Source organism: Megalops cyprinoides, chromosome 1, assembly GCF_013368585.1.
Source record: "Megalops cyprinoides isolate fMegCyp1 chromosome 1, fMegCyp1.pri, whole genome shotgun sequence".
NCBI classification, from domain to species: domain Eukaryota; kingdom Metazoa; phylum Chordata; class Actinopteri; order Elopiformes; family Megalopidae; genus Megalops; species Megalops cyprinoides.
This window is the reverse complement of record NC_050583.1, coordinates 175,001-185,000: the sequence shown is the minus strand read 5'-3', so window position 1 is coordinate 185,000 and position 10,000 is coordinate 175,001. Positions and strand designations below refer to the sequence as shown.

The following is a 10,000-nucleotide window of genomic DNA, read 5'->3' as shown; positions in this document are numbered from 1 at the left end:
ACTAGCAACAGCCCAGAACTAGGATGTCAGTTCGCGTTGGTGGAAAAGAGGCCATTGTGGACGTCAGTCCTGAACCCACTCCAGTAACTGTAATACCAGCCCTCACTTCCCTCCTCTTATGCAGTGAACCCCCCCCCCTTGACGTGTATGTTTCTCTTTGTTTGAAGAGCATCTTGCCCTTTCAGTGTTTGTCTGGGAGGCGCAGTCTGGTGTGCGTGTCCCGGTGCTCCTGCTCAGATGGGAGAGGCAGTGACTTATGAGAATGTCCATCTTAGAGCGGCTCCCTTATCAACACAGAAAACACGAGCACATAATGAAGTCAACATTTTTCCAGCATGGAAATGAATTTTCTGCAAACTGAAGCCGTTATCTTTATGGCCCTTGCTAGCCTGGGACCTGCTGAGGGCCAGTGTTCCTGTGCTTGTCTGTTATGTATGTGCCAAAGCCGCCCGGTTTGGGAGGAGTGGAGGGATAATCTTATAGCAGAGCTCAAAGCAAATTGCAGGCGTTCTCAGAGGACTGAGTTGGAGAAAAGCGATTAGATGTCAGCCTTGACCTGTCACTTATTTTTATATCTTAATACAGCCACTCACACACACACACACACTCGCACACACAAGCACACACTCACACACGTGCGCACACATACAAACACACAGACACACGCACAAACACACACACACACACACACTCACACGTGTGTGTTAAGCCATTTGGAGGTGGACAGTGATGAGAAGTGGTGACACTGTAGCGCAGAGCAGGTGGCTTTCTCAGGCCCGCTGAGGACAGTGAGGTGCAGTGACCGGAGGGCCCAGCAGGGCGGCAGCGCTGCCCCTGTTTTCCTCATTTGGCAGGTGTCCTCAGTGCAGGTGTTTCCCTGCGCTACATACTGCTGCATGTGGTCACATGATTCTGGCGCAGCTGAGGGTGGGGCCCTGTGCCCCCCTGCCTGGTTTTTGCAGTGTCTGTCAGCGGTCTGCACCTCCCAGGGTCCACACACCCATCACTCACCCTGTGAGCCTGGGGTCAGTCTGCATGAATGCAGGACTGGGATCAGGGTGGGTGGAACACTGTTCTGGGGTCAGTGTCATTTAAACAGAGAGCTGGGATCTTCCTGGGGAGCTGTCAGGGATGCAGTGCAGACAGTTTTCCTCTGCTGTCAGCTGCCTGCAGGATGTGGTGTGTTTGTTATTCAGCCCGGTTAGGGTTCTCAGCTTGATCCTGTCTGACTCCTTCCCTGAGCTGAACTCATATTTTCCCTGCAGAACCTGAGATGAATAATTAACGATGGCTTAGAGGTATGTGTTTGCCACACCGTATAGGGAAAGCAGTGGGAAGCCCAGTAACCCAAGCTTCCCTCATGAAGAGGAGGAGTAGAAGTGGTGCAGGAAGTGAGGAACATGTCTGGGGGGGGGGGGGTGGGTTGGCCAGGCAGGGGAGAGTGTAGGGCCAGGTGTTTACTGTGGTGGAATTTACCCCCACCCCCCAAAACTGCCAACAGCAGCAATAACATAACCTCCTCCTTCACCCAACTGTATATACACACGCACACGGTTACACAGGCACACCTTTGACAATTCACACAGTTACACATGTACACGGTTACACATGCGCATCTTACACACACGGTTACACAGGCACACTTTAACACATGCACACAGTCACACACACGCACCTTTACACAACTGTGTACCTGTTATGTTCAGTTCCACTCTACTTGTGGATCTACTTCAGTTGTAATAAATATGTTGATATATTAGTCAGGCCAGGAGAAAATACAGAGGGGTGCAACTGCAATCCACGGGAAGGGGGTGTCACAAAACATCATGTTTAAAAATAACAGTAATAAATAGTATACTCCAGCTATATACCAGGGTAATATGTAAAATGGAAGCTGTGTAAATTTCCCTCTGTAAGAGCATCTGCTAAGCACATAAGCTGCTTTAGGGTATTTATTGAGTTGGCTAATTGCTTGGCAGATGTTATGTTTTGTTCTTCAGGGCTGCAGTTGCAGGCATGGTGCCATTGCAAACACTCTGTACTGCTGCAGGAATCAGACACATTTTAATTCTCCAGAGCAATGAAATCATGCATTGACAGACAGACACACACGCACATGCGCACACACAGACACACGGACACGCACACACGAGCGCGCACATACACACGCGCACACAGACACACGGACACACACACACACGAGCGCGCACATACACACACACACACACACACACACACACACACACACACACACACACAGACACTCACATGTGCACACACATGCAGGCAAGCACACACATGCGCACACACACACACACAGCCAATATCTTTGTGGACACCATCTTTGAACTCACCCTCTGGAGAAGGAAAGGGGGATAGAGAGGGATTGGTTATTTCACACTTAAGTTGTTCAAACTCAGTTCACATGCTGCTGTAGTTGAAGGTTGAGGTTCAGGGAGTTCACTTCAGGGGTTCACTTAAGCGCAGAAAACAGCTGAATTTCTCAGCTCCTCATCTCTCTGTCAGAAATAATCCTTTCAGTTGGTCCACCGCTGAGACACTGCCCACAGATCTGCTTTCAGATGCTGTCAGTGGAAACAAAGAGCCCTCTCCCCGGAATGGCTGTCTGCTGGCTCCTTTTACAGCGTATCTCTGTGTAATGAGCTCTCATGCCGTCCTCTTTTCCCAGAGCCAGTTAAAAGTTTAAAAGCCAGTTGAGTTTAAGCAGGGAAATGTTTTCAGTGTTTGAAGAGTGGCACTGAAAGTAGCATTCACAGCAGTGGTGCCAAACGTTGTTCATTCAGGAGTTCAGTCTGCCAACTGTGAGTGTATATGTATGTGTGCACATATGTGTGTATGTGTGTGTCTGTATATATGTGATTGTGTGTGTGTGTATGTGTGTGTGAGAGAAAGAGAGAGTGCACATGTGTAAGTATGTTTGTGTGTATGTGTGTGTGTATGTATGCATCAGAGAGAGGGCGTGCATTTGTAAGTGGCTGTGTGTGTTTGCACATTTATACATTTGTTCATTAGTGACTTGAGTTATGAGCTCCTAGAGCAGATTGTACTCACCAGAAACAAGACTGTGGTGACTAGTGACCTCTTTATAGACAACAAGCCAGACAGCTGCAGTGGGTGTGTGTGTGTTTGTATGTGTCTGTCTGTGTTTGTGTGTGTGTGTCAGGAGGAATGGGTGCTGTCATGTTTGGATCGGAAGGGAAGCACTTTTGGTTGCATGTGGTTGCATTTGCTGGTGTTGAGAATATTAATTTCCTCGTTATGAAAACCCAGCAGCAGTAACTCAGACTCAGGGGTTGATCTCGCTTCAGAGTGCTCCGGTGCACACCTGCTCAGACCTGTTAGACAGTACAGACTGGAGCAGAGGTACATCCGGGTGTCGTGATGCTGACAGCTTCCTGATGGACAACCCTGCGTTGCCATTGGCCTCATTTCTAGCACAGCTTTGTTCAGGTGCACCTCTCAAAGCTCTGGATTGAAATGTGATATGAAGGAAAGAGCAACAGTCAGGTTCTGAGGTGCTACTGCAGTGCAGCATTTCCAGGTAAAGTCAGCAGACGGAGGTCCAGCAGAGAAAGGAGGCGTTTCCCATCTGGCTCCATGAGCTGCCCTATCCTGTGGACAATACGCGCTTTATGCTCATCTCTGTAATGAAGCCGTGAGCACACTGCGGTTACCGGGTTACCAGTACTGGGTATTACAGTAATGGAGCTCCGATCGTGTGGATGTGATGAAGCTGTTTCACCTCAGTCTGAGCAGCAGCGGGATAAGACCCTGAAGGCAGCCATCTGTATGATTTTTCTGTGTAACGTTGACTTTCTCTCTCTGTCCCCCCATGCTGTCTGTCTGAGTTCTGTCATCTAAACCATCACATTTTTCCTTTTGTTTAGACTTAAATGAACTTCCAGGCCCTGGTGGATGTCCTTTCATTCTTCTGATGGGGTGTGAAATAGATTTATACCTCATGCGTGCCCCTCTGGCCCCCCCACTGAAGCCCACCTGGGACTGTTACCATGGACAGCAGCAGACCCGCCTCTCTCCAGGGCTGTGTCTCTCTGTGAGAGCAGGTCTCTCCTCTCTGAGGGAAGGTCTCTCCTGTCTGAGGGAAGGTCTCTCCTGTCTGAGGGAAGGTCTCTCCTCTCTGAGGGAAGGTCTCTCCTGTCTGAGGGAAGGTCTCTCCTCTCTGAGGGAAGGTCTCTCCTGTCTGAGGGAAGGTCTCTCCTCTCTGAGGGAAGGTCTCTCCTCTCTGAGGGAAGGTCTCTCCTCTCTGAGGGAAGGTCTCTCCTGTCTGAGGGAAGGTCTCTCCTCTCTGAGGGAAGGTCTCTCCTCTCTGAGAGAAGGCCTCTCCTCTCTGAGGGAAGGTGTCTCCTCTCTGAGAGAAGGTCTCTCCTCGTTGAAGGTCACAGGCTCTTGTTTTGCCTGTATGGATGTGATTGATCTCCTCCTGTGTGTGGCCTGGGCGGGGTAAGGTGACCTCCTCTCTGCCCCTGAGGGCCTGGAGCTGCACAGCAGGGAGGCTTTATTGACCTCGATCTCAGAGAATTGGGATGATTGAATTTTTATCAGATAAAAATAACTCTCCTGTGTGTTTGTAATTGCTTCCTCAGAGTTATATGTTTAAATGTATGCTTCATCTGAAGAGATCTCTCATGTGCAGGAGTGAGTCTGTGAAAGAGTCCCCCTCTGCAGAAGCACAGAAATGCATTGTGGGAATGAAATTGTGGGAATGACGGCCAGGAGGCAGCGTTAGCTCTTCTCAGGTCTTTATCACTGGCGTGAGCGTGCAGCAGCGCTGGAGGCCTGATTGGTTGATGTGACCGGCGCACGGTATAGTTACACTATGATGGTAAGCACGCAGGTCCTCACAGGATGAGGAATATTAAATACATGTTTATGTATGACAGTCAGGTGGATGAGGAGAGGGAGGCACCTCCTCAGGGGGCAGAGAGAGACAGCGAGTAGGGAAGGATAGAGAGAGGCAGTAGGGAGGGAGAGAGAGAGGATGAGAGAGAGTAGGACTTCTGCCTTGTTCCATCACTGGGACTGGGACTGGGAGTGTAATATTTTAACATCTTAAAATGTCTTGGAAACAGAACTAACTAAGCCAGTTCAAATCCCTGAATTCTTAAAATCTGTCAGCCATTTATGGAGAAGATCATTGAGTGGGTGAAGAGAGAGGTAACGAGAGGTGAACACACAGGACAGACAGAATGGTGGCATCTGATCGGTCCCTCCGCCAGCTGTAGTCAATTCACTTACTCTCAAATCTGAACTGAGTCTCACATCGCCAGTCCTCAAGCCCAAATCCGAGTTCACAGCACCTGAGTTTGAGTCTGAGAGAGAGGAATTCACAGCTCCCACTGTTAAATGTGAGATTCCAAAAGGAGAGACAGAGGCATTGAAATCCAAATAAAATATCTCTTTGTTTAATGATTGCTTTGGTAGCACAGTCAGTATGAATGGTGTATGTTTGTATAAATTCAGTGTATCTCTCGCAGGTCATGCACACTGCTGACACCTTGTTTCAGTCATTGACTGTATGGTCTACCAATGCAAATCTGATTATTCTTGTTATCGACAACTCTAAAAATTCCTGCTTTTCATTGATTGACGCTCCATGTCACTGACACTGATGTGTAACAGCTTTATTGATTAATTGCAATGTAATATTAAAGAATTTAAACAGTTTATTTTAGCGAATCTTCATTTTTTATAATAAGCCATTTTGCAAAGATTTTAATTAAATCCCCCTGAGTCCTCAAATCTATGTCCAGTCACTGGTTATGAAAGCGGACTCGGGACCTGAGGTCAAGTCCTTGACTCTATAACACTGTGTTCTCTGTAAGAGTGTTCTCTGCAAAGGAAGTTTTTATTAATGTGTCATTTTCCTGCAGTGGGAGCAGTCAGGTGCGTAGCAGCTTCCAGCAAATGAGTGAGAAAATGAACTGTCTGGATCTCTCTTTAAATAACTAATTGGCTTCTTTCTCGTCTGAAAGAGTTGAATGAGTTTTCAGGACAGTGGCCAGTGACAGGGCTGACATGCTCTGTCCATCCATTGCCTCAGCCTCTGTGGGCGTGGCCTGCTGGTTGTGACATCACACAGGGGAGCCCCAGAGTGGGGCAGCAGGTGAGGTGTGTGTGGAGCACAGGCCCAGAGGCCAGGCCCTGCCCCACGCTGCCATACTCACAGCTCAGCGACTGGCCGGGCCCAGCCCCACGCTGCCACACTCACAGCTCAGCGACTGGCCGGGCCCTGCCCCACGCTGCCATACTCACAGCTCAGCGACTGGCCGGGCCCAGCCCCACGCTGCCACACTCACAGCTCAGTGACTGGCCGGGCCCAGCCCCACGCTGCCACACTCACAGCTCAGTGACTGGCGGGCCCTGCCCCACGCTGCCATACTCACAGCTCAGTGACTGGCCGGGCCCAGCCCCACGCTGCCACACTCACAGCTCAGTGACTGGCCGGGCCCAGCCCCACGCTGCCACACTCACAGCTCAGTGACTGGCCGGGCCCAGCCCCACGCTGCCACACTCACAGCTCAGCGACTGGCCGGGCCCAGCCCCACGCTGCCATACTCACAGCTCAGTGACTGGCGGGCCCAGCCCCACGCTGCCATACTCACAGCTCAGTGACTGGCCGGGCCCAGCCCCACGCTGCCACACTCACAGCTCAGCGACTGGCCGGGCCCAGCCCCACGCTGCCATACTCACAGCTCAGTGACTGGCCGGGCCCAGCCCCACGCTGCCACACTCACAGCTCAGCGACTGGCCGGGCCCAGCCCCACGCTGCCACACTCACAGCTCAGTGACTGGCCGGGCCCAGCCCCACGCTGCCACACTCACAGCTCAGTGACTGGCCGGGCCCAGCCCCACGCTGCCACACTCACAGCTCAGCGACTGGCCGGGCCCAGCCCCACGCTGCTCACAGCTGGTACAGCTCAGTGATTCAATGGATCACAGTGTTTCTACACACACTCAGTTACACTCAGTTACACTTCAGGAAAAGATGGGAAATACATGAAATTACCTCTGTATTAATGTCTGTCTATGCGTTGCTAAGGCATTTCAGCACACTGGTGTGATGCGTGCCATCATACTTAGCTGCCCTGGGCGACCTCGCACAACATGTACTCACTACTAAGCAGATTGTTGATATTATGAAGTCATAATATACAGTCCTCAGAGGAGTAAAGGAAAGAACCACGTAACTATTTGGTTACTATATGTGTTTATATATTAGTTGCTAAATATGATTTACCAATTTTATGAACACGTTTATGACATTTTGCTTATGATGTGTTATCTAACTAGCGTTACCAACATAGGGTAACTAGTATTCTTATTAATAAACATTTTTGTTGCAATTGTTTATTTAAATTACTGACGAGAGATAAGCTCTTTTTTCTCAGCTGCAGGCAGCGTGTGTTTGGCGTTGGGATGGGGAGGGGCGGGGGGGGGGGGGGGGTGAAGGTGTTCTGATGGCTCTGCTCTCTGCTGAAAGGCCCTTTATCTCAGACAGGAGAGGCAGACGGGAAACACGCCTCTGTGCCATGGTGTATTGACCTAATGCATGATATTAGATGAGTGTCATGATGCTTCCCAGAACTTATTATCAGAGTTAGAAGTCAAAAGGTCATCAGTGTTAGGCCTTGGCTGTCAGCAGGACTACTCAGTTTTCAGAGGAATCTGTGCAATGGAGTGTTGTGCTTCTTTTCCAGAATATTCTGTCATCTCCACATGTGTGAGGCTTGCGATTTGCATAGGCTTTATTAAACCCAGCAGAATGCTTATTCACAGAGATCCCACCCAGGTCACGTGCATCCCTGTGGTGCACAGAACACAGGGCAGCTCTGTGTCACTGTGCCTGAGCAGTGAAGCACAGGTTCTAACAGCGCTTTCACAGCTTTTATAAAGGACCTCATACTTGCAGTGCTGTCCCAATGCAGTACTGAATTCACCCCACACAGATGCTCACATTGTGTCCCTGATATCTGCCTTCACTGCCTAAAACCCTGTACTGCACAGTCAATCCAGTTCACACTAACGAGCTCCTGTGAGTTGGGCTTGTAATGATTATTTTCATGAATATTCATGAGGGTGTACCAGGACATCATTTTTTGCTATTCTGCAAGTAACTTTTCCTATGATCCCCAGACGTGTGCAGGTCCCACAGCAGGGAGGGAAGCCTTTAGCCTAAACCCTAACCCCTAACCCCTAACCCCTAACCCCTAACCCCTAAACCCAAAACCCTAACCCCTAAACCCTAAACCCTAAACCCCAACCCCTAACCCCTAAACCCTAACCCTAACCCTAAACCCTAAACCGTAAACTCTAAAGGCCCCAAAGTCTTTTTGTAAACTGTTACATGCTGAAAAGAGGTGTTCTGTTTTATGATCTGATATGTCCTCCTGTTTTTAGTAAAGATCCAGCTTTTCCTTCTGCTGCTCCATGCTTCTCCTCCTTAGAACTGAGAGAGAACATGTGACTCTGTGAGCGAATGAGACGAGAGAGAGAGAGAGAGAACATGTGACTCTGTGAGCGAATGAGACAAGAGAGAGAGAACATGTGACTCTGTAAGCGAATGAGACGAGAGAGAGAGAACATGTGACTCTGTGAGCGAATGAGATGAGAGAGAGAGAGAACATGTGACTCTGTGAGCGAATGAGACGAGAGAGAGAGAACATGTGACTCTGTGAGCGAATGAGACGAGAGAGAGAGAACATGTGACTCTGTGAGCGAATGAGACGAGAGAGAGAGAGAACATGTGACTCTGTGAGCGAATGAGACGAGAGAGAGAGAGGGCGTTCTCCCGGCTGTGTGAGTGTGTTTCAGGAAGGGGCAGGGCGTTCTCCCGGCTGTGTGAGTGTGTTTCAGAAAGGGGCGGGGCGTTCTCCCGGCTGTGTGAGTGTGTTTCAGGAAGGGGCGGGGCGTTCTCCCGGCTGTGTGAGTGTGTTTCAGGAAGGGGCAGGGCGTTCTCCCGGCTGTGTGAGTGTGTTTCAGGAAGGGGCAGGGCGTTCTCCCGGCTGTGTGAGTGTGTTTCAGGAAGGGGCAGGGCATTCTCCCGGCTGTGTGAGTGTGTTTCAGGAAGGGGCGGGGCGTTCTCCCGGCTGTGTGAGTGTGTTTCAGAAAGGGGCAGGGCGTTCTCCCGGCTGTGTGAGTGTGAGGGATCTGTGTCTGTGACTCAGGATGTGTCCCTGTGTCTGTTACTTAGGACGTATCTCTGTGACTCTCTTCCAAAATACTATCTTAATGTGTGTGTGTGTGTGTATGCTAGTATATACATATTTAGGGGTGTTAGCTTTTCATTCACAAACATGACCTTAAATACACAGCAGGATCAAACGGGCAGTGTCAGGAGCCTGAGGTATCGCGCTGTGGAGGGTGATGCTGTTTCATGTTTGAAACAGAGCAGGAGAAGGTCCCGGATATTCAGAGAAGAGATTGTGGGTGGTTTGTTTTAGCATAAAACACAGAGCATCTCCTCAGAAGATTGCGCCGCGTTGCTCTTGTTAGAGAGGCGTCAGATCTTCTGACAGCGCACACCTCCTTCATCTCTGGCGAAGCACAGTGTTTGAGCGGTGTGTGTGTGTGGGGGGGGGGGGGGTGCTGGGGGGGTGGTGCTCGGGGGGGGTCTGTCCTGCTGCACGGGCAGGAAACTGCAGGAGAGATGCAGTGAAACGCAGGAGACCAGAAGCGGCAGCATCAAACAGCACAACTCTGTGTTATGTTATTTATGTATATTTATTTATGATGTCATCAGGTGAAAGACCCTCAGACTCTCATTTCAGAATACAATTTTTCCATTTGAGCTGGAATATGCAGCACACGTTTATATGAGCAACTTTCACTCTGAATCACCTGCCACCAGCTCAGCCTCTCAGATGGAGAGATGGAGATTGTTTTTATACATGCACACGCACACTCACACACACACACATTCACACACACTCACACTCACACTCACACAGACACACACACA

The 10,000-nt window shown here is 49.9% G+C and overlaps 1 protein-coding gene across 1 annotated transcript in view; it reads left to right on the top strand.

Annotated features, from left to right (window-relative positions):
* Window positions 1-10,000, top strand: part of LOC118775513 (ras-related protein Rab-26) — a 36,970-nt gene that overhangs the window by 6,320 nt on the left and 20,650 nt on the right. The gene's annotated exons all lie outside the window — the stretch shown is intronic.